Source organism: Terrapene carolina, unplaced genomic scaffold (assembly GCF_002925995.2).
Source record: "Terrapene carolina triunguis isolate 2854851 unplaced genomic scaffold, T_m_triunguis-2.0 Scaffold231, whole genome shotgun sequence".
Classification (NCBI taxonomy): Eukaryota; Metazoa; Chordata; order Testudines; family Emydidae; genus Terrapene; species Terrapene triunguis.
The window spans coordinates 13,341,270-13,362,721 of record NW_020664582.1 but is presented as its reverse complement, the minus strand read 5'-3'; positions in this window follow the sequence as shown (position 1 = coordinate 13,362,721).

The window sequence follows — 21,452 nt, the reverse complement described above, 5'->3', positions numbered from 1 at the left end:
TTCAGTAGTCAAGGAGCATCATCCTTGTACAGCAAGCCAGGAGCGCTCTGTGCTCTCTCGCCATTGGCCGCACATCATCCAGCCTGCCTTGTCATCAAAAGGTCCCAAAATGACTGCAAACCACCAGTGTACAACCTGAATATCCCTTGCTTTTAAATGTAGAGTGCGGTCTACGTACCTTCCAGCTCAGAAGGGAGGCAATTTTACTGGATATGCTGCAAGATGAGGCACCAGCAGTGTCCCAACACATGAGGCAAGGGCTCTCGTGTATGCTAGAGATGAGCCCTGTTCATTTTCACTGGTGGTTACTTGATAATGGAAAAAGCAACAATATTTGCTCTGCTAGTTGTTTCTTCCACCACAACCAAGCTGCAAGAATCAAGCAAAGGCCTGTAAGCTCTTATTACACCAGGTGTGTTACCGTAACCAACTGCTCATAGTCCCATATAACCCTGATTAGTGTGCTCTGAACGCCTCTGCCCAATCTTGCACCAGGAGACTGAAGCCACATAGGGTGGCTACAAAGGCTTTTCCTACCCTCCACGTAGTTAAAAGGCTACAGCCCACTTTCATTGCTAAACGTAGGAGGTGGGGGAATGCACTCCACTGTCTGGATGGTCATCAGACAGAAGGACCTTAGTCTTCCATTAACATCTACTTTGGTGGCTACTTGGCTTTGAATTCAAACCTTACCATGATTGGATGCTGCTGGTGTCCCCCAGCCCTCATCCTCTGATATGTACCATGTTCTTCCGTCGCCACCTTCTTTGTTTGTTTTCACATTGTCTTTATGGCTCTATATCTAGATTTCCTTCTTCAAAACCAAGGAGAGAGGGAGAGAGGAGGTGTTTGGTGAGGGGGGTGGGATTGTATTGAACAAGAGTGATAAGGTGGGAGTTTGTGGCTTATGTTGTTGAGGGAGGGAGAGAGACTGTGTGTGTAAAGATCCATCTTAACTCCTTTCTTGTATTGTGTTGGTTCAACTGCACATCTAGGCATCATTTAGTCCTGGAGTATTCTAAAAGCACTGCAGCTTCTTCCAGAAAGGGGTGTCTTTGGAGTCATTACAGCAGATGACCGAGAGCCAGGTCTCCTGGGTTTTATCTCTAACTCAGCTACTGATTTCTGGGTGCCTTTTCCATATGCTGTTAACTGCACAAAAAGCTAGCATGTAGTTGCCTATCTGCTTGATGTGCATGCACAGATGTTTAAATACTCTGTTACTCCCACAACTAACTTTTGCATCAGCAGAATTGTGCTCACAAGATTGAAGGATGCTTTTAAAAATTAGACCCTTGGGGTGAAATCCTGGCCACATTCACATGATCAGGAGTCTTGCCACTGACTTCACTGGAGCCAGGATGTTGCCCCTTCTCTCTAGGCCTTGGTCTACCCATTTAGAAAATGGGGATTCTAGTGCCTATCTCACAACAGTGTTGTGAGGCTGGATTATTGTGAAGCTGAGAAGTTTGGCTCAAAGGATGCAAATAACTATCATTCAAATCAGTGAGGTCAGAAACTCAGCTAGAATTAACAACAAAAATCTAAAAACAACCCCCCCTAAAATAAAATAAATCAGTTTTTTACTTTAAAATTAGCCGTCTTAATTTGGACATCAATTTTATTTCTGGATGGCTTGTCCGTTTTGCAATTTAATTTCTTTTATCTTTGTTATTATATTAAACCCCCTGCTAATAAAATGTCAAATTAAAAAAAATTAGGATCATTGAAATTGCAGAAAACCAATAAAATAAAACCTTACAAGAGAGGCAAAAGAAAATTTCCATCATTCTCTCCTTAACCGAAATCAAAATTAGAATGTTGTTAGAAATTTCATTAGGACGGAGCAGATTGGTAATGAAATTACATTCCAGCTTTCTGTATACTCAATGTGTTAAGTAGGTTTGATCAATGATGTTCACACAATTAATTTTGTTGATTGCTGAGGATTACTTTATCGGCAGTCGCATTTCACACTCATGTGGGTTGTGGGGTTTTTTTGTTTTGTTTCCAAGGTAAATTCTACATGATTCGAGTCACATGACAGAGAAGCAGGACTGAAGTCCAGTTATCCAAGCAATCTCCATCAGACCTTGACTGGTACCAAGGTGAGGATGTTATTGTTGTTAATCTTGTTTATAATGGTAGTGTCTAAGAACCAACTGAGAACCGGGCCCCAATGTGCCAGACGTTGTAGTACGCAGTCCCTGTCCTGAAGAACTTACAGTGTAAGTAGACAAGACAGACATGAGATAGGAGAAAGCTGGCTGACGTTAAACCCAGTGGTGATTGTGCAGATAAATTCCTTCACCCTATGCAAAAAACATATAACTCGTGCCCCATGGACTCCAACTGTTCTATCTATATGGCTCTCATCTCTATAGTACCCAAGTATCTCACAATCATTAAAGAGTTTTAGCCTCCCAACTCCCCCTGTGAGACAGAGAAGTGTTGTCGTCATTCACAGAGGTACAAGGTAGATTAAGTGACTTGCCCAGGGTCACGTAGGAAATCTGTGGCTGAGCTGGGAATTGAACCTAATTCTTCGGAGTCCTAGACCAGTGCCCTAGCCACTAGGCCACCCTTCCTGCTCCTGTGTAGAAAGTGCTTTGACTGTGTTGGGGGAAGAAGCTCTATTTCTTGCACTTTCCCTGATCTTTTCTTGTGGGAGGGAGGCACTGGACTAGCAGATCATGATTCTGTTCCTGGCTCTGTCACTGACTAGCTCTGTGACCGCGGGCAAGTCACTTAATTTTTCTGTGTCTCAGTTCCCCAAGCTCACAGTAAATGATGACAGTACTTCTCTATCTTACAGGGGTGCAACGGGGATACGTTCATTAATGTATGCGTGGCCCTGTGATACTGTGGTGATGGGTGTATGAGCAGATGGAAAGGTAAATCTGCAGTATGAGATAGCATCAGTGGTAGGCGGATTATGTGGTCTCAGTCACTTTGCCTTTCCATGAAATCCCATGTGCCCTGTCCCAACTTATTTCGGTATTGATGGGCACATTTCAAACAGTGCGCTGCATTTCTGTAGTATGAGTACTCCCCATTATTGAGGTCGATGGGAGTCATGCTGTTAAACCCACAGCACAGCTCTCTAATCTTGGCCCTGGAGTGTCCAGATTTTCTTGGATTTTTTTAACTAGTAGGAGGCCCCAATTTGTCATTGATACTTTGTCCCCACGCAGCTGGGTCATCCTGGTCCTGCAGCGTAGCGTTTGCTGCTATTGTTACCACTCTGCCGCCAGTGATCCGTAACTGGCCATACCTAGCTGTTTCTCTTTAACTGTTGGCCCTCTGCCCTCCCCCCTGGACCATTCATATACAGGGAATGTTCCATAATTAGTGGAACTTCAGCATGGGAAAATGCCATTATTCCTGCCTAGTAGCAGGAGTGAGGCCTTCGAAGGGACCTCAGTTCGTGCCGAAGTATCTCTCCACATACTATGGCAGAGAGTCTCCAAGCCATATAATTTCAAGGGGAATTGGGCACCTAAAATCCTTTGGGCATCTTTGAAAATCTCACCCTCCCATTCCTCTGCCTGTACCAACCCCCATTTTCTGGCCATGAAATAGAGACAGGAGGAGCGGTCATTCAAGAGGGCTTGAGATTTACTTCCACACACTGCAGCTGGTGGTAGACACATTTTTCTGGAGCCCAACAATCTTCCATCCCCTACCGGCACTACAGGAGCAAGGCCATAGTAGTTGTGGGTTTGGCCAGGGGTAGCCCTGATGTCCAGTGAAAGCCAAGCAGAGTGCATATTTCACCCTCCCAGCATTGTTGCTAGGTCACGGGATGACATTCCATCTTTGTAAAGGAATGAATAATAAACAGTCAGTGTCATCACTACTACTACTGTTTTCACGACAATCTTAATCCATGCAGAGCCTGGGGCTGGAATGTGTGTAAAGTATCAGCATCAGTAGAGAGCCCTGCCTGGGCCTCCCAGCTCACAAGATATTTGCAGGATTTAAAAAAAAACAAGGAGGGGGGGGGAGAAATGAAACAGCATTTTGATCTCTGGAGGAGGGAAAAAAGCTCCCATTATACCATACAGATGTAAAACAAAATTCATCTTTGAAGGGGTCTTTAAACCTTATGTTAAGAAAAATGCCTGGAATTAAGTTCCTAAAAAGCTACAAAAGCTGAACGGAAATATTATCAGGGCTTGAAATGAGATTTTTTTTCTTTTTTTCAGGCAGTGATCTACTGATGGATTAGCTGGAAATCAGCAGTAAGTGATCTGTGCAATTTTTTTTTTTTTTTAAGAAATATGCATTTGTTGAAGTTTAAATTGCAGGCAGAAACTGGCTTTGTGGTTCAGGCCTGTATGTCTCAGAATTGATATTGAATTTCAGTTTTGTTTTACTGTGCGTCATCTTCTTGCAAACCACGGCTACAGTTTTCCCAGAGAAATCTGAGGACAGTTTCAGCTGAGCTAGGGCTGAAAAGGAAAAACCCCTCTTGTTCTTGGAGTGGATCCTAAAGATGGATCTGATCGTTAGAAATGAGACATCTCATATGTCAGAAATCGAGTAAATTTAAAAAAGAAAAAGAATATGCTGCCTTTTTTTTTCTAGAAGTGTAGCAAAGTTTTTTTTATCAAGATGCCATTTATCAGCGCTGCGACCACCTGACTAACAGTAGGCATCCTGCCAATCATTTTATGGAAATAGGCAAGGACTTTAATGTTTGGATGCCCATCTGAATCAGCTCTTGTTCATGTCAGCAGATCTGATGTGAAAGCAAAGGTGCCCCTATGCAGTGTAGTTACCATCAAACATGTAAGTGTCAGCATTTTAAGGCAAGGAACACAATGCGGCTGATAGCCAATGTCACTGGTTTAACCTCTTTCAAAGACATTATATCCTGCGGTCTTTTCCTATTTCTTGTCTCTTTGGGATTTGTTATGCTGGAAATACTCCTTCAAATAATTATTGGTGCACCTGTATACATTACTGGCAGTCCCTCTTAGTCTATTCCACAGGTCTGGCATATTCCTTAGTTTGGGATCTAATCTTTTAAAACATTATTTTGAAATAGTGACTTTACAGGTTCAGACCAGTCTACAGCAGCCCTAGAGTCACACACAGCCTGGTCTGTTACTTTAATAGATTGCATAGATTCCAAGGCCAGAAGGGACCACTGTGATCCTCTAGTCTGACCTGCTGTAGAACACAGCCAGAGACCTTCCACACACACAAAATCCTACAGCTTATTTTTTAGAAAAACATGCAATCTTGATCTTTAAAATTTCCGGCGATGGAGAATCCAGCATGACACTTGGTAAATTGTTCCAGTGGTTCATTACTCGGTGGTTAAAAATGTACACCTTATTTCCAATCTGAATTTGTCTAGTTTTAGGTTCCAGCCAATGGATCATGTTCTGCCTTTCTCTGCTAGATTGAAGAGCCCATGATCAAGTATTTGTCCCCCATGTGGATACTTGACAGACCGTAATCAAGTCACCCCTTAACCTTCTCTTTGTTAAGATAAATAGATGGAGTTCCTTGAGTCTATCACTTTTCTTTAATCATTCTCATGGCTCTTCTCTGAACCCTCTCCAATTTGTCAACATTCTTCTTGAATTGTGGGCACCAGAACTGGACACAGGATTGCAGCAGAAGTTGCACCAGTGCTAAAATGACCTCTCTACACTTGCTCGAGATGCCCTTGTTTATGCATCCAAAGATTGCAGTCGTCCCTTTTGTCCACAGTGTCACGCTGGGAGCTCACATTCAGCTGATTGTCCACCACAACCCGCAAATCTTTATCATAGTCACTGCTTCCCGAGATAGAGTCCCCCATCCTGTAAGTATGGCCAACATTCTTTTCTCCTCAATGATATGTGTACATTCAGTGGCATTAAAATGCACATTGTTTGCTTGCAGCCAGCTTACCAAGCGATCCAGATCACCCTGTCCCCTTCATTATTTACCACTCCCCCAATTTTTATGTCATCTCAAACTTTATCAGCAACAATTTTAAAAATGCTAAATAGCGTAGGGCCACGACCAGATCCCTGTTGGATCCCACTAGAAATGCATCCGTTCAATGATGGGTCCCCATTTATAACTACATTTTGAGACCTATTTATTCATCTGCTTTCCATCCATTTAATGGGCACCATGTTAATATTATATTTTTCTAGCTTTTTAATCAAAATGTTGTGTGGCACCAAGTCCTATGCCTTGCAGGAGTCTAAATATATTATATCAACACTATTACCTTTATCAACCAAACTTGTAATTGCATCAGAAAAAGATATCAAGTTAGTTTGACGGGATTTGTTTTCCATAAGCCCATGTTTATGCATGCTTACACGTTTCAGACGCACTGGGCTTGTCTGGACAATGATGTTTTCTGTGGCAGGTTTTTTTTTATTTCAGAGTTAAGATGGTAGACCTCAATTTTTATATATAGTCATGACAGCTGCTGGTTTAGTCTTCGTGTATGCTGAGCTTTTAGATTATCAAGGACACCTAGCGTGTGGAATGGGTACTTTCCTGGTCTATACACAACCTAAATAAAGGTCTAGTTGGGAAAGCTGATTACAGCACCTACAGTCTTAACTTTAGTGGGACTACTCACATGTGTAAAGTTCAGTACAAAGAGTGCTCTGTTGAATCGGGGGCTAAGCAAGTAACTTTTGTATAATATTCAGGTAGAAGCAAGTTACAATCAAACTGGTTTGAGTCCTACTTGGTATATCCAAAGCATAGGGGGGGAATGGTAAGCATTCTTGTAGTTCAAGACTGTTAATTTGAATGTATAAATGGGTGTACAAATGGACTTAAGTTAGCCAGCCATGAACATCTCACCAACTCATTTTTTTCTCTTTTTCAATGCTACAAAAAAAAAATTATTCACCTATCCAATAGGAAACTGATATTTTGGCTGCTGAACTGACTTTTGTCTATTGGTTGTTTTACAAATAGATTGATTGACAGTGATGAATATGACTATATCGGTATATATCTTTTTTACTCTTCATTTTATCATTATCAATATATGTGAACTTTCCATACACTAGTTGTGACCTTTAAAAGATCCATTTGTTTTGGGGAAACCTCTTATTGTTATCTGCATCATTATTTTGTTTAAAATCCCAAAATAGTAACCGTTTATTATAAAATCATGACCGGCCCATTTCTTTTCCTCGGAGATTTTTGAAGGATTGGGATGGTGCTTGAAATCTTTAGAAAGGATGGGGTATTTTGCTGCATAACCTAATTGGCTTCTGCAGTATACACTAGAAATAGTTGCTGATTTTGTTGTCTTGGTGATTTTTGCTTTTAAATTATAGTTAAGGACGACTAGAGTTTGAGATGAGCATTTGTTTTTTCCTTTATATGGTATGAGGCCCCGATTCATCAATCCATCTCTGTTCGGCAAAGCCCTTAAGCATGTGCTTATCCCCATTAACCTTGATGGGGCTGAAGCATATGCTTAAAGCTAAGCAGCTGTTCAAGTGCTTTGCTAAATAGGAATGAACATAATTGTATACTCACCTGCTGTGCTGAATTGGAGCCTATATAAATGAATGTATAGTTAACATCAGCTGATCACAGCACCTACATAAAATGGAACATGAACATCACAGTGTTTGGACTTGATCTGAAGTATAAGTCACTCTATCTTGGGTTTAATTTCCCACCTGCTAAAATCTTACTTGAGTTAATTATAGATAAGTAGGTCGTTTGTACTACTGCTTTGTACTTCTATATCACAGATTGATTTATTTGTTTATGTGTTGATATTTTGATTTCCCCCACCCCCCAAAAAGGGGAGAACTAACAAACAAAAAAGGACAAAAAACAAATAAGGCAAGGAATGGAAAGGGGGCAGGGAGGAAAAAGGAGAGCAACATTGCGGTTTCTGTCAGCTAGGAATTAGACCCTCCCTAATTTAGATTGCCTGTTCCAGCCCTGAAGCAAAGGTTTGTGTTTATCCTTGAACCCACCCTAGCTAACAGGGGAAGTGTTTTGCAAAACATTAAAAACTCTACTATGTTTAAGGCTGATTCAACAGAAAATTATATTTTGTTCACAGTGGTCCCCATGTAGATAACCGTGCGCAGGCCTTGACGAAACAGACTGGGGCTGGAGATGTGGGTCTCCCCACACAGATTTTGGGACTGTCCCAGGATACAGTCCTGTTGGCTAGAAGAAGGATTAATATGGTCTAGCACCTTCCTTCCAAATGAAGGAACCTCTCCATGATGACTGCATTTCAAAAGGCCTAAGGCCTTGTTTGTGCTTCAAAGGGTTTGCCAGTATAGCTGTACGGGGAAACCCTCCTCAGAGAGATACTGCCTGTAGCAGTTCCCTGAGTGAAATAAACTAAATCTGTTTTTTGCTGGTATAACTGTGTCTACATTATGGCTTTTGTCAGCATAGCTGATTTTTCACAGCCAACCTATGTAGATATGCTGACAAAACTTTTAAGTTTAGACCAGGCCTAAGTGACTTACTGAATGTCGCACAGTTGAAGAGCCAGGAACAGAACTTGGGAGTCCCAATGCCCTGTTATGTGCTCTAACCACTAGGCAATGTCACCTCTCCTAATTGGCTTGGTTCCCAATGCTACTCAATTCTCAGAAGAAACTTTGGAGGTATCATCTAATGCCAAATGCATAAGTGCTGTTGCCTGCCGGGACCCCTGGGATGATCTTGATGGGGCAAAGCTCAACCCTTTCAAGCCAATCTAAACTTTTCTGGGCCCTACCAGTCTTGACCACAGTGTGTGTAATGGAATGTAGAAAAACTAGCATCATTAATCTCCTCGACTGTAGCCTGGGCGTTTCAGTTGAGTGGGTTCCCTTGTGGGAGAGGGGCATGGAGTTTAGATGTGTGTTTTCCCAGCAGCATGGCATTCCCCACCTTTGTCTGTGTCTTCTAAACCATTTGCTTTGATGTGTGGAATCAAGCTGGGTCTAGCTCAGGTGTCTCTTTCCATCATATAGCAGGATCTTAATCCAGCAGGTACCTTTGTGGGACAATCTGGGACAGATGGTTTATCATTTCAACAAATTAAGCAATTGACCTGGATGTACTTCATCGAGGTCTCTTTCAACTTGTTGCTGTTAATTTGCATAAGATTTCCCCTAGTGTATTGTAGTCCAGGGTTTTTTTTGGGGGGGGGGGGGGGGGGGGGGGGGAGAGGTCATCCTAACCTAAAACAAGGAATGTTTGTCTTGGGTTATCAGCAGGAACTGCTCTGACCAGCAGGGAAGTTCAGCAATGCTTCTCTAGTCCGTTCCAAGAGCATTGCAAGGTGTATTCTCTGGCAGCAGCCAGACTTGTGCAGCTGTTGACACTAGAAGTGATTAACACCGGTAGGACAGTGAGAGGGAAATAAATAACATCCTAATCTCTAGCGCCATCATTCCTTTGATGAGAACAAAAAATATGAAGACTGAAAGATCAAAATAACTGTATTAGAGCATGAAAAGGGAAACGCTCTTTTAACAACCGCTGTTCAGATATATCTCCTTAGATCTGACATGCTGTAATATATTTGTACCACAGATATATATTAGGGGGTAAAGCTGGTGATTAATTTGCTTTACCTTTTCAGAGCATATACATAAAAACCTACATTAGTAGAATTAGCATTTTACCTATCTTTGAAGATTTTTGCTTTGAAATGTATAAAGTCGTGTTGGTTTTATGTTTCTCTGAAGGATAAGGTTTTTTCCTACCACGCTCACCCCCTCCCTGGTTCAGGCGAGTGGTGTAGGCAGAGATGTGCTGGGTTTTGTCTCTAATTACTGCATCACTCTCTAGGGTGTTCCTTTAGCTGCTGCCCATATTCACCCCTCTTGACTCATAATTGTTGTTGAAGCTTCTGAGCCTAGAGATCAAAGTATTCATGACATTCATGTTCCTGTCAATGGTCTTATCATTAAAGAAGCAACTATATTTCGAGAGACATTTCCTCCTCTTAGGAGCACAAGTCAAACTTGGCTCACTTTTTTTCCCCATTGCTGTAAAGCCTAAAGCCGCCTGCAGGATAGACTCAGGTGCAATGGGGCAAGAATCGATGCTTATGCTGCCTCCTTATGCCAAAATAATACACAGTGCTACTCAATTGTGGATTTAACAACGCTGTCAGGATTAAAAATGCTATTTAAAATAAAAAATCCGTCCCCCATCTGAGTTAAAATTCCTTACGTGACTAAAACGGAAAGGACTTTGAAACAGAAATTTTCTTTTCACCATTTACGCTGTTTGCTTACTGCATTTCATTCCCCTTAGCAGGGAAAGGCTGGGCAGCTCAAGTGCGATGACGGCTGCTCATTACGCCGAGCTCAGTCACTGTTTGCTTTTTGTCTCTTGTCATAAACTGAGGCAATGGGGCAGGGGCAGGGGGCCTGTCTTTCTTTTCACGTGTGTGCCTAGCACAATGGGGCCTGATGCCCAACTGGGTCCTTTAGCTGATTCCAGAATACCAATAAATAAGAATAAGGCAAGTGAGCCGGTCAGTTCCTTTCACCTGACCTTCTTCTCTTGCTTGGCACATTGTGTTTCGGTTTCCAGCACCACAAGGAAATTTTGACATTTTGCTTTTTAAAATTTTTTCCCATCCATTTAAAAAACAATCAAAACATCTCTTTTTGAATTAAGTGCTATAAACTAGCCTCCTCCCAATTTGTTAACGCAGCCTAAATTTGGGACTTAAATTACAGGTCAAGGGACAGTCAGTGTCAAGTAATTTAAGTGCCACTTTATTTTGGAAAACCAATCACACGTTCATTATCTAACATTGTGTTAGGCACTGTGCATGCACAAAAGAATTACAGTCCCAGCCCTGAACAGTTTACAATCACATGACTTCATGTGCTTGTTCCTATCAATATGGTAACCTGGCACTTCAGTTGTCTTGGAACTTTATGGGGCTAGAACTCTCATATTCCCCGCTCCAGCCACACGATCCCCTATCATTTGAGCTAAAGAAGAATCTTCTTTTGCTGTTAGCAGTAGATAGCAAAAAAAGCACTGAACCCCCTGCTGTCAATGTTAGCCATTTCACTACAACACTGAGGCAGCCGATGGTGTGTTGAGACTTTTACAACTGCATGTGTTGAACCTCAAAAGGTTTCTCTATTCCTCCATATTAATGATTTTCCATATAGACATGTGTATATAAGATGATGTGCAATAGACACCGTTACAAATGCATGTTTATTCCACTCCTCTCATTACCTTTGCAATATTCCACATACTTAAAATAAGAAAAAACAACTGAACAGTTTAACTACTGCATTTGGTCCAGTTGCATGTCCCATTTTTCATAGTTACCACTACGCCTCGGCTCTGGGATAGCCAGGTGATGCTGCATTAGAAGTAACTAAGCCAGATGGAGTATATGGAAGGTAGAGTCGCACACAGTCAGGTGTGTCTATACATAGGGTTTTCTTTTTACTTCAGTTTTATGTAATTATTTATTTTTAGCGTGAGTTTGGTGCTTGTGAAAGTGCCAGATGAACAGTCTTGGGGACTGAGATCCCCTGTTTGTCCACAGTGCTGGTTGAGAAGGGGCCGGTGTCAATTCAAGTATTCCACAAGCTGGCTGCCTCTGACCATCATGTCTCAGCCCTGAGCTGGCGAAGCCACTTTTAAGTGTGAGAAAGTAGTTCCGCCTTACAGTTCTTGGCCTCTCTGTTGTGGTTGTTACTGCTGGTATTTGTGGTGGTGGCTTTGAGATGAAGGAACCTGTCCATTACAATACATTACACAGCCATACACGGTAATGACATCCAGTCTTGACCAGCATGGACTGCATTTGAGCCAGCAGCCTAGACCGGCAAGGCTCTCTCTCTCTTTTCCTGAGGGGACTTTGTGACTCAGGATATCAAGTCCTTCCACTTCAACTGTGGTATTATATGAAATGATTGCTGGTTGGTAATAACCCCCACACACACACACTTTGTCAACAGTATGTGTTACAAACACACATGCACACAATAAAATTGAGCTTACAACGCACTCTGTACTGTCCAGGTTCAGGGGAAGGTGAATATCTGCTCACTCTATGGTTGTATAGTTTCTTTATCCCAGCCAAGTCTAAGGTTGTTGTGTGGAAGTTTGAGAGTGTGTGTATGCATGAGAGAGAGAGAGAGAACGAGAGAGAGAACTCACCCCTTTAAGAAAAATGGGGGAGGAGAGGCAGAAAGGAAAAAGATTAATGATTTAGTAGATTAAAAGCACTAGGCTTAAACATATGGAATCAAGCTCTAACTTTCTCCCCTACATGAAATGATTCTTGTAATTCAAACTCATTCCCTACTGTATGGCCATCTAGTGTGACAAACCCAGCACCACCTAATTTGACACAGTTTGCAGTTTATGCTCGGGCAGCAGATCCCTTGGTCTTTGAGAGCGTAAATTACCAATCCCCCCAGTGGGTGTTTCCTTCAGATCAGTGGCCATCACAGCTTCCCGCATAAGTGCACCACTCTTACCAACTCATTGGAGCTCCTGAGTGCAGAAATCCAGAGAGACACTCACGCCAAGAAAAGGAGAAAAGCATTTTAAGGAAGATGTGAAGTTCACTTGAAAAAAGCCCTTCTCCCTTTCAATGCATTTTCCTTTCCCAGGTTGCTTTTAAATGTTTCATGTTTATTTTTGTATGCTGTATCTAACACCCCTTGGAAACAGTATCTCATGCACCGGTCAAAAGCTCAGAGAACTGATTTTCTTTACTTTATTTATGCACTTAGCGTAAGAACTTGGAAAAGTTCTTTGTCCTGCCTTAATTTCTTTTCTGGAGGTGTGTGTGGAATGGTGTGTGTGTGTGTGTGTGTGTGTTAAATTATCTGAATCTTAAATCCATTATTTCTCTACCAAGGAATGGCAATTCAAGTACAAATCTCTATTAGAAGGCTCCATACTTAAGGAATATGATCGTTGCTATTTATTATTTGTATTGTGCCATTGTACTTATGTACGAGTCTCTCCTTACTGCTGCATGGATAGTGGACTTCATGATCATTTAGATAGTGAGCCGAGCTGGTCAGCTACACGCTGATAACACGTCAGAGTTGAGCCTTTTAGATACATACAGGAAGGTAGCTGTCACTCCTCCGGTGAAGTGGGGCACTTGGGTTCTAATGGTGCCCACCCAGATGCATTGCACTGAATTAATTCAGGTCCTTTACCTGAGATGCTTAACCTTTAGCAACATTCGGAGCTACCTGGCTGGAGACTGGATCCTTTCAAGTCACTTTTACTGAGCCACCTCCTTAGTGGAATGTCTTGCTGTTTCCATGTCCTGTCAATAAAACGGCTTCTGGGCAGAAAGGGTGCCTTAGTAGTGTTCTGGCAGTAAAAGGATTAAAATGATGTCTGTGTTGGGAACGAGCTCTGATAGAGCTGGGAAAGGGCTGTGATGTTCCATTGGCCCAAATGGATTTTTCTTGTAATTTTCTTGCTCATCAGGACAGATCTTTATTTCCACTGTAGGGATGTGGTACTTTGCAGTTTTCACCCATAGATCTCAGATGGCTTGAGGGAAGGGGGTTGAACTTGGGAATCCATATTTCTCAGCTGAAATGCCCTTTCACTATAATGACTCCAACCAAAACCCCGGAGTCAAACAGCCCTGCTCTTCAGAGTGTTAGAAATCTGCCCATCGATCTAAAACCAAGTTCTGTTATAAAGTTAGTGAAGTTGGTTCCCCACCCCCTACTTTTGGTCACCTTCCCATGTGGTGTCCTGTTTAAGCATGCTGGGTCTGAGGCCATGCCTTTCTCTGTCTTCTGTGAAGCACCGACCACGCTTTTGGAAACAACAAAATAATACCCCGGTTGTGAGCGTGTGCATAAAACACAATTGGCACTTTCAAGACTTCCTTGGCAAAGAGTATCTATAGGGTCTGCCAAAGCGTTTACTCTCTCTCTATCCCTGAGTCCTTCCAAACCCTCTTGGAGAGTGTGCGAGAGATGCTAAGAGGAGGAGAAAGTGGAGGGAGCTCTCCTGTTTCCTAAACCATCCTCAGCCACACCGGAGCATCCTGCCACATCAACTTCCTGATGAGTTTCTCTCAGAGTCCTCGGATTTGGGAGCAGGGAAAGAACTTTGTAAAATTCTCCACGACCAGTCGAGCGGAACCTATTTTCTCTCACAATGCAATTAACGGCACCAACATTTACAAAATATGATTACAAGCGCTTTGGTTAAGTAGAGGAAAGTATATTAGATAGCAGCGAGGGGTTGATCTTAATGTGCATTTTTTCGAGAGACTTGCATTTTCTTTGTGCAAATAAAGAGGCCCTAAATTCTCCATAGGCACTAAAATCAATGCAGTGGAACCATGATAACAAACACAGGCTCCACTTTTTGCTACATCCCCCAATTAATTAAGCCTTTCACGGGCATGTAATTAGGAACATTAGCAAGTCATAAAATTGCCGTGAGTCTCTAAATTATGTGCTGGCCCTCAGCAATTTGTTTTTAATTCCTTTTGAAGACAATGGCACTGCGGGGCCCCATAGATCTTCATAGCAGCCTACTGTTTACTTCTTTATGGCTCTATGAAGATCTAACTGTTTTCTACTACTCCCAGATGCACCCCACTATTTTCTTGTGCGTTTTCATTACCTGAGTTAGATTTAAAGGGGGAAAAGGCATACTCATGCCAGAGTGCCTTACATCCCTGCCCCAACAGTCGCTTGTCAAGACACAATATCAAAAAGGGGGGGGGGTCATTTGGAGTCTGAGCTGCTAACCAAACAGCAGCCATCGCCGCAATTTATGAACTTTTATGTAGACTTCTGTGAAGCAAAAATAAATAAATAAAACATTTCAGGGGAAGGATTATTTCCCTGTTATTGTGATTTACTCCTCCTCGATGAAAGTGTCTCTTTCACAGCCAAGGTGCGGAAAAACATTTGTGTGATCTCCGGGTTGAGAACAGGAGGAAGAAGTAAATAGTGGGAGCAAATTGTTTTTCCTTCCAAATATCCCGAGTCATTTACAGCCTGCGGATCGGCGTAATAATATTGGGACGTGTGTTCCAAGAGCAGAATTATTTCCTGATTGAAATATATAATGTTGGCTCTTTTTTATTACCCCAGTTGGCTTGGTTGTATGAGAAGTAAATGCTTTATTGTGAATGAATGTGCACTCCTCTCTCCCTCTGTTCTGTGGCTTGTCCAGTCCAGCTGCTACACGCGCCAGGACCAGGGTTGTCTCCAAGCCAGCCTCGAGACAGCTTTGATGGTGTGCGGTCAATTGTGCTTTGTTGACCTAAGTTGCCAATTGTTAGCCACCAAGCTTTCTTGTTCCTGGGATACCAAATCTTGTCAATTAACATCATGGACTAACAAAACTGGTTGAATAATACTGAGAGAGAGAGTAATAAAAGAGGCAAATTGTCATCCACCATCCACAACCGCACCAGGAAGTAATGAGCTATATGGAGCACAGGTAGCTAGGTGGGGAAGAGAACCTCTATGGGGTTGATACAGCTCACCCCCACTATGCAAAATGGGCAGGATGGGCTGGGAAGTGGGTATAGGGTGACCAGACTGCAAATGTGAAAAATCGGGGTAGGGTTAGGGTTAGGGTTAGGGGGTAATAGGAGCCTATATAAGAAAAGGACCCAAAAATTGGGACTGTCCCTATAAAATCGGGACATCTGGTCACCCTAAGAGGGTAGAACCTGGGCTGTTAGCCCCCCTGCCACTTTGGATAGCAGACTCTGCACCCCCACCATGCTGGATAGCATGATTCCTCCAGCATGTCAGCGGATGCTAGGCCAGGAGCGGGCACTTTTTCTGCAGAGCAGCGTGGAGCCTAGAAGGCATATGGTAACTCTGGTCTGCTCAAGGGCAGTTCAACCACACTGCCCTTGGCTGCAGGCAAAGCCACGACTGAACCCAGAACATTTTCTGATCAGTGACGTCTATATTCTGCTCATAGGAAAGAATTGAGAAGGGATTGGATTAATCTAGGCTGGGACTTCTAATTCCCGTTTTAATCCTCCCTTGTCCATTGAGACATCATGGAAGCCCTTTTAGTCTTTGGTCAAGAATTAATGGTTTATTTCTAATGCTTTTCTTTATATAATGTAGAGGAAATGCTACGGCTGAACCAGGGGATGTGTCAAAAAGCAGCAGGCTAGAAGGAAAACTATCCTAAGAATTCTTTATCACTGGTGTTTTCATTGCCCGATTAAGCTTTGTTTTTTGGAATGGTTGAAATGTCAAGCCAAGTAAATTTTAAGACCCACACATGTTGGTGTAAAGCAATATCTGTTGCACGCATCTTAGGGAAACATCTTTACAGATAGCTTGAGAGAGAGAATGAACCTAGAATATGCTTTGTCACATGATCCATAAAGGCTACTTCTCGGTGTATTGAGAATAGTTAGGAATAATGGTGAATGCTTAACTGTTCCAAGGGTGTTTGTCTAAATCACAGTTAAGGGAAGCTGGCTCAAGATAGCTCCCATATTAAACTGTTTTTAAAAGCAAACATTAAAGACTCTCATGGGCTGATATCCTCCCGTGGTGAGAATAATTCCAAGTTACTTCCCACTGCCACTTCTAAGGCTGTAGTACAGATATGCTCAAAAGAAAAGAAATTGCAGTTACATTGGAATCCTTGGCCATCTTTGACTCACTCCAGCACCTGGCTTTGGGAATTGTCAGATGGCAGCAATCTAACTTCAGATTCCAACGTAAGATTTTGGTGTGTGGGCCTAACAGGCAGAAGAATTTTCCTTCCTTGTACAGCACTGCACAACTGCAAGGGTGAATTGTCTGGAGGGGAAAGATCGTGCTCAACTGAAGCATCTGGTATTAGCCACTGTCAAGAGACAAAAAAAAAAAAAAAAAAAACCTGGGCTTGATGCAGCAGTGCTATGGCAAATATTAGATTCGGTGGGTGAAATTCATGCCCCTGCCCCATGAAGGGGGGCGGGGAGGATGGGGCAAGCTCAAGGCCTAAGCACTATGTAAGTCCCACTTCAGTTTTCTTTTGAGAGTGTAAGTGGAGACCCCTGGTGAGTGAGAGTGGGTCTTGTGCTGGGCCTCTATGCAGGAGTAAATTCCACCCTATGAGTACAGCTCTCCAGGTCAGGAGCCCATTGAAATCCAGTTCAGCAGGCAATGGCTATAAATGGGAACTCAAGGGTTGAAATCAAAACACAAAGAAAATCTAGCTAAAAGTATTGCCCAGATCACCTGCTGTCTCTCTGGTTTACTATCAATGGGAAGTTCACTCTCTCTTTCCAACGATGTTTTATATTGATATAAACCTTTATCCAGATTGGTTGCTTAATTTGTTGAAATGATAAACCTTTTAAAGATATTTCCTTGGATAGCAGAGGCTACCACTTGGATTAGCAAAGCCAGAGGCTGACACCGGCATTGTCATGTAGGAGGCTTGGGGTTTGTGTGTGTATAAGGTGTTGTTTTTTAATCTCTGCTCTCTTTTCCATTGGGGACATGGTATCAGTGGCAGGGGATCACACATTCTTTGACTGCGCTCTTCAGTTCAGGGCATGGGACAGATATAATCTTCACTCAGTGATACACTATTTTGACACTGTAAATTTATTGCGAGGCCTATTGGGACAGGCCTGTGCTTTTGTGAGGAAAAAGCCAGTGAAGGCCACGTTCAGTCAGATGAGCTAAATCATAGGTTGATGACTGGGAGTGAGGGTTGCAGAGGGGGTACCCTCCTTAACGTGATGCTGCTGAGGATGAAACATGATTGTATCAGGGACCCTTGCCTCATAAGTACGTTTGTGCCAATGTAACATCTGTAAGCAGCTCCTTATAACAAAGTTATGACCAGCGTTACAAGTCTCGTGTTTTTATTACGAGTGTCACAATATTTGTTTTTACATAAAAGTACGTTTTTAGCCTTCATGGTTGGAGAGAAAAGCTTGAAAATGTGACCCGAGTAGCCCCTAAAGCACATAAAACAAAAGACAAAGGAACCCCAAATGTATCCTTTTTTAAAATCTTATCATTTTTAAGCCACTCTCATGATCTCTTGTGAATTTTGATCACTTGAGATTGGAAATACTGCCCCAGGGAACTGTTCTGAGGTGTACAAACTAGTAAAAAGGAAACGAAGCTGAGTTCAAAGCACACGCAAAGCCAAACTGTGCTGTGGATCGGTTCAGGTTATGGATACTTTGTGGGAAGACTTTAAAGCCCCTCACGAGCACAATACGCTCTGTCTTCTGAGGGTGGGGGTGGCATGCACAGCCCCAAGTAACTGGCAGTGTGTGTTGTAGGACAGGCCTTCCCTCTATACTGGTTGGCAAAAACGCATTCTAGTTTCTAGTGTTCTTTGCATCCTGGCTATATCCCCTGAGGTGTGGGATGAGCTGGGAATGAAAAATGAAAATGTATTTTTAATGTATGTAACAAATTCATGCATTTGGTGACTTCTCATTTGTCAGTACAATGTATGCCACAACACTTGCACATCACAATACCAGCATGGATAGAACTTCTATCCTGCTGCTCCAAAAGCATTTGGGCTAGAGGAGAATCTCCATTAGCTATTAGCCATATAGGGGCTATGACAGTTAAAGCAGCAGTTCCAAGTAGGACAGGGCAGTGATTTACATTCACGCTAGCTGGTTTGTTACAATATGAATGTGTTTTTTAATGTGGATTGACCAATGTCAAGGACGTTCTGTCGGTGAGAGATACAGACCAATTGTCTTTCTCCACATCCTTGTAATACATATGCTCAGACACACAAGCACATTTGTGTACTGTATGTTCACATGCGGGGCTAAGTGGAAAACGAAGAAGCATATAAATGAGTTCTTCCTTGTCTCTGCAAGGCCAGAAACTAAAGTTGAGTTTGGCTTATTTCAGAAGCACAATCCCCTAGGAGGTAGGGAATGGTTATTAAGAAGCCCGGAAAGCAGTGTCTAACCTTGAGTAAGTGTTTTCTTGTTGTCAACCAAAGATCTAAAGAAAATCCTGATGAGAATACATGGCAGAGACATATATTATAGTTGGAGCTTTTTATCTCACACATGTGACTTTGCCTATCATGAACTGTACGTTTTTATTCTCACTAGTGGGACAAAACTACATCCCACTGCAGCATATATCAAGAGGAAGAACATTGTACCTTCTTTGCATTAATATAAATAGCTGTTTAGGACTGATTCCTTGGCCAGATACTCTCATCTCACCTGTCCTTCATCTACTATATTTGGCATGTAGCTCAGGTTTGGTTTATTTAGAGCCAGGATAAAGCAGCTTTTACATATTAAAGGTGCATTTTAAAAGAGCATTTTCTATTCTAATTTGGGGGGAATGGAGCTCTTTAGGGCATTCAGGGAATGATGTCCATCTGATTTACATTTCCCCTGTTGGAGCAGAGCTGCATACGCATATTAGAATGTAAATAATAGTGATGGATACATGTATCTTTAAAAGATCCATTTTCCCTTTTGACTAAGGAGTCCAGGAGAGGAGAGAGAACGTAGATCACTTTTACAGGTGAGAAATCAATCTTCTAAGACAATGTACATGACGTGTGTGCTAACCCCTCCTTTACAAGGAGCTGATAGCTGGAGAAAGGATACTAAAGAACTTGTATTTAATGTAAGAATTGACTTGTCAAATGCATATCATTTATAATAATAATACTTAACTCTTAAGTAGCACTTTTCATCAACAGATCTCAAAGCGCTTTACAAAGGAGGTCAGTATCATTAGACCCATTTTACAGATGGGGAAACTGAGGCCCACAGCAATGAAGTGACTTGCCCAAGGTCATTCTGCAGCCCAGTGGCAAGCTGGGAATAGAACTCAGGTCTCCTGGGTCCCAGTCCAGTGCACTATTCGCTAGGCCGTATAATTAAGCATTCTCTGGTGTATAGGATGTTAGCAAAAAGCCTCTGCCATTCTAGGACTTAAACAGCACCCTATTTGGATGATTTGATTAAGTTGGTGACAATTTCACCTGTTCTAAAACATTGTCTTGCTATTGCTACTCTGTCCTCCCTCCCTCTGACCACTCATTTGTCTTGCCCACCTGTTATGTCCTGTCAATTAAACTATAAGCTCCTTGGGGCTAGCGTGATCACTTCTTATGTCTGTACAGTGCCTAGCACAGCGGGGCCCCAACTTAACTGAAACTTTAAGTGCTACCTCAGAACAAATAATCTTTCTCCTCCTCTTCAAATAGGGCGATCTATAAAGTCATGCTTGCATCCTTTAGGGCCATATAATGACACAATGGGAACTTTGCTACAGGTTGGGGGCAGTTTGAGGCTGTTAGAATGTAGTGACTGGTCAAAAGACACTGGTTACATTCTGTGTTCCTGTCACATGGACAAAGAGTATAATCCAGCAGAAAAGGAACTGTGGGACTCCCCGTCTTGGAGAGCAGACGCGGGGGAAACTATTTGAACTATAAAAAAACCGAGAAGTCCTTGTGGCACCTTAGAGACTAACAAATGTATTTGGGCGTACGCTTTCGTGGGCTAGAACCCACTTCATCAGATGTATGAAGTGAAAAATACAGGAGCAGGTATAAATACATGAAAGGATGGGGTTGCTTTACCAAGTCAGTCAGTCTAACGAGATAAATCACTTAACTGCAGGAGACCAAGGGAGGAAAAATAACTTTTTGAAGTGGTAAGAGAGTGGCCCATTACTACTATGGGAGCTATGTGAATAACCGAGGGGAGGGAATTCTGTGAATGTTCATTTGACTTCAGATTAAAATTTCTATTAGACCCCATTAAATTGTACTTCTCGTGTTCTCACTCTGTCAATATTTGAGTTTCAGTAGCACAAAAGTAGATGAAAAACCATTTTGAAGCTCAGCTGTACCCAGGGAGAGGGTATGAAATCCTATCCCCATTTAGCAGGCTTTGGAAACCTATGGACGGACAGAGTAAATGAGTTAACCATGGTTACAAAGAAAGATTGTGGCAGAACTGGGAATAAAATCTGGTTCTTCTGAGTCTCTGTCCATTGCCTTAACCACGGGAAAGAGGCAAAATTCAACAAATGGTGTTCTAGGCTATCTAACTGTTCCTTTATTCTGCAAGGAAAGTATAAACTAGTGAGAGCATGATATGCTTAAGCATTGGCAACAACCTAATAGAAGGAGGCATGTCCTGCCACTCCAGCTGGAAGGTGGTTACTACAATGGTGGAGGCAGCTGGGACGTCATGTGTAATAAATAAGTTAGGAAGCTAGAGAATGTCCAAATGGCCATATGTATCAAGATAGACATGGTCCCATGCTCTGGGTTGGGGAATCACATAGAGCTCTTCCAGCAGTGATTATTGCTGAATAATCAGCAGGTCTGAATATTGATGAGATTTGGAAGCTTGGTTCAAGTGCTTTATCTTACGTCCAGATTTCTCATATCTGCTGAGCTGAGTCTAGAAGTCTTATCTGAACAGGCTTTCTCATGCTGCATCTTCGTTTCCACTCAGC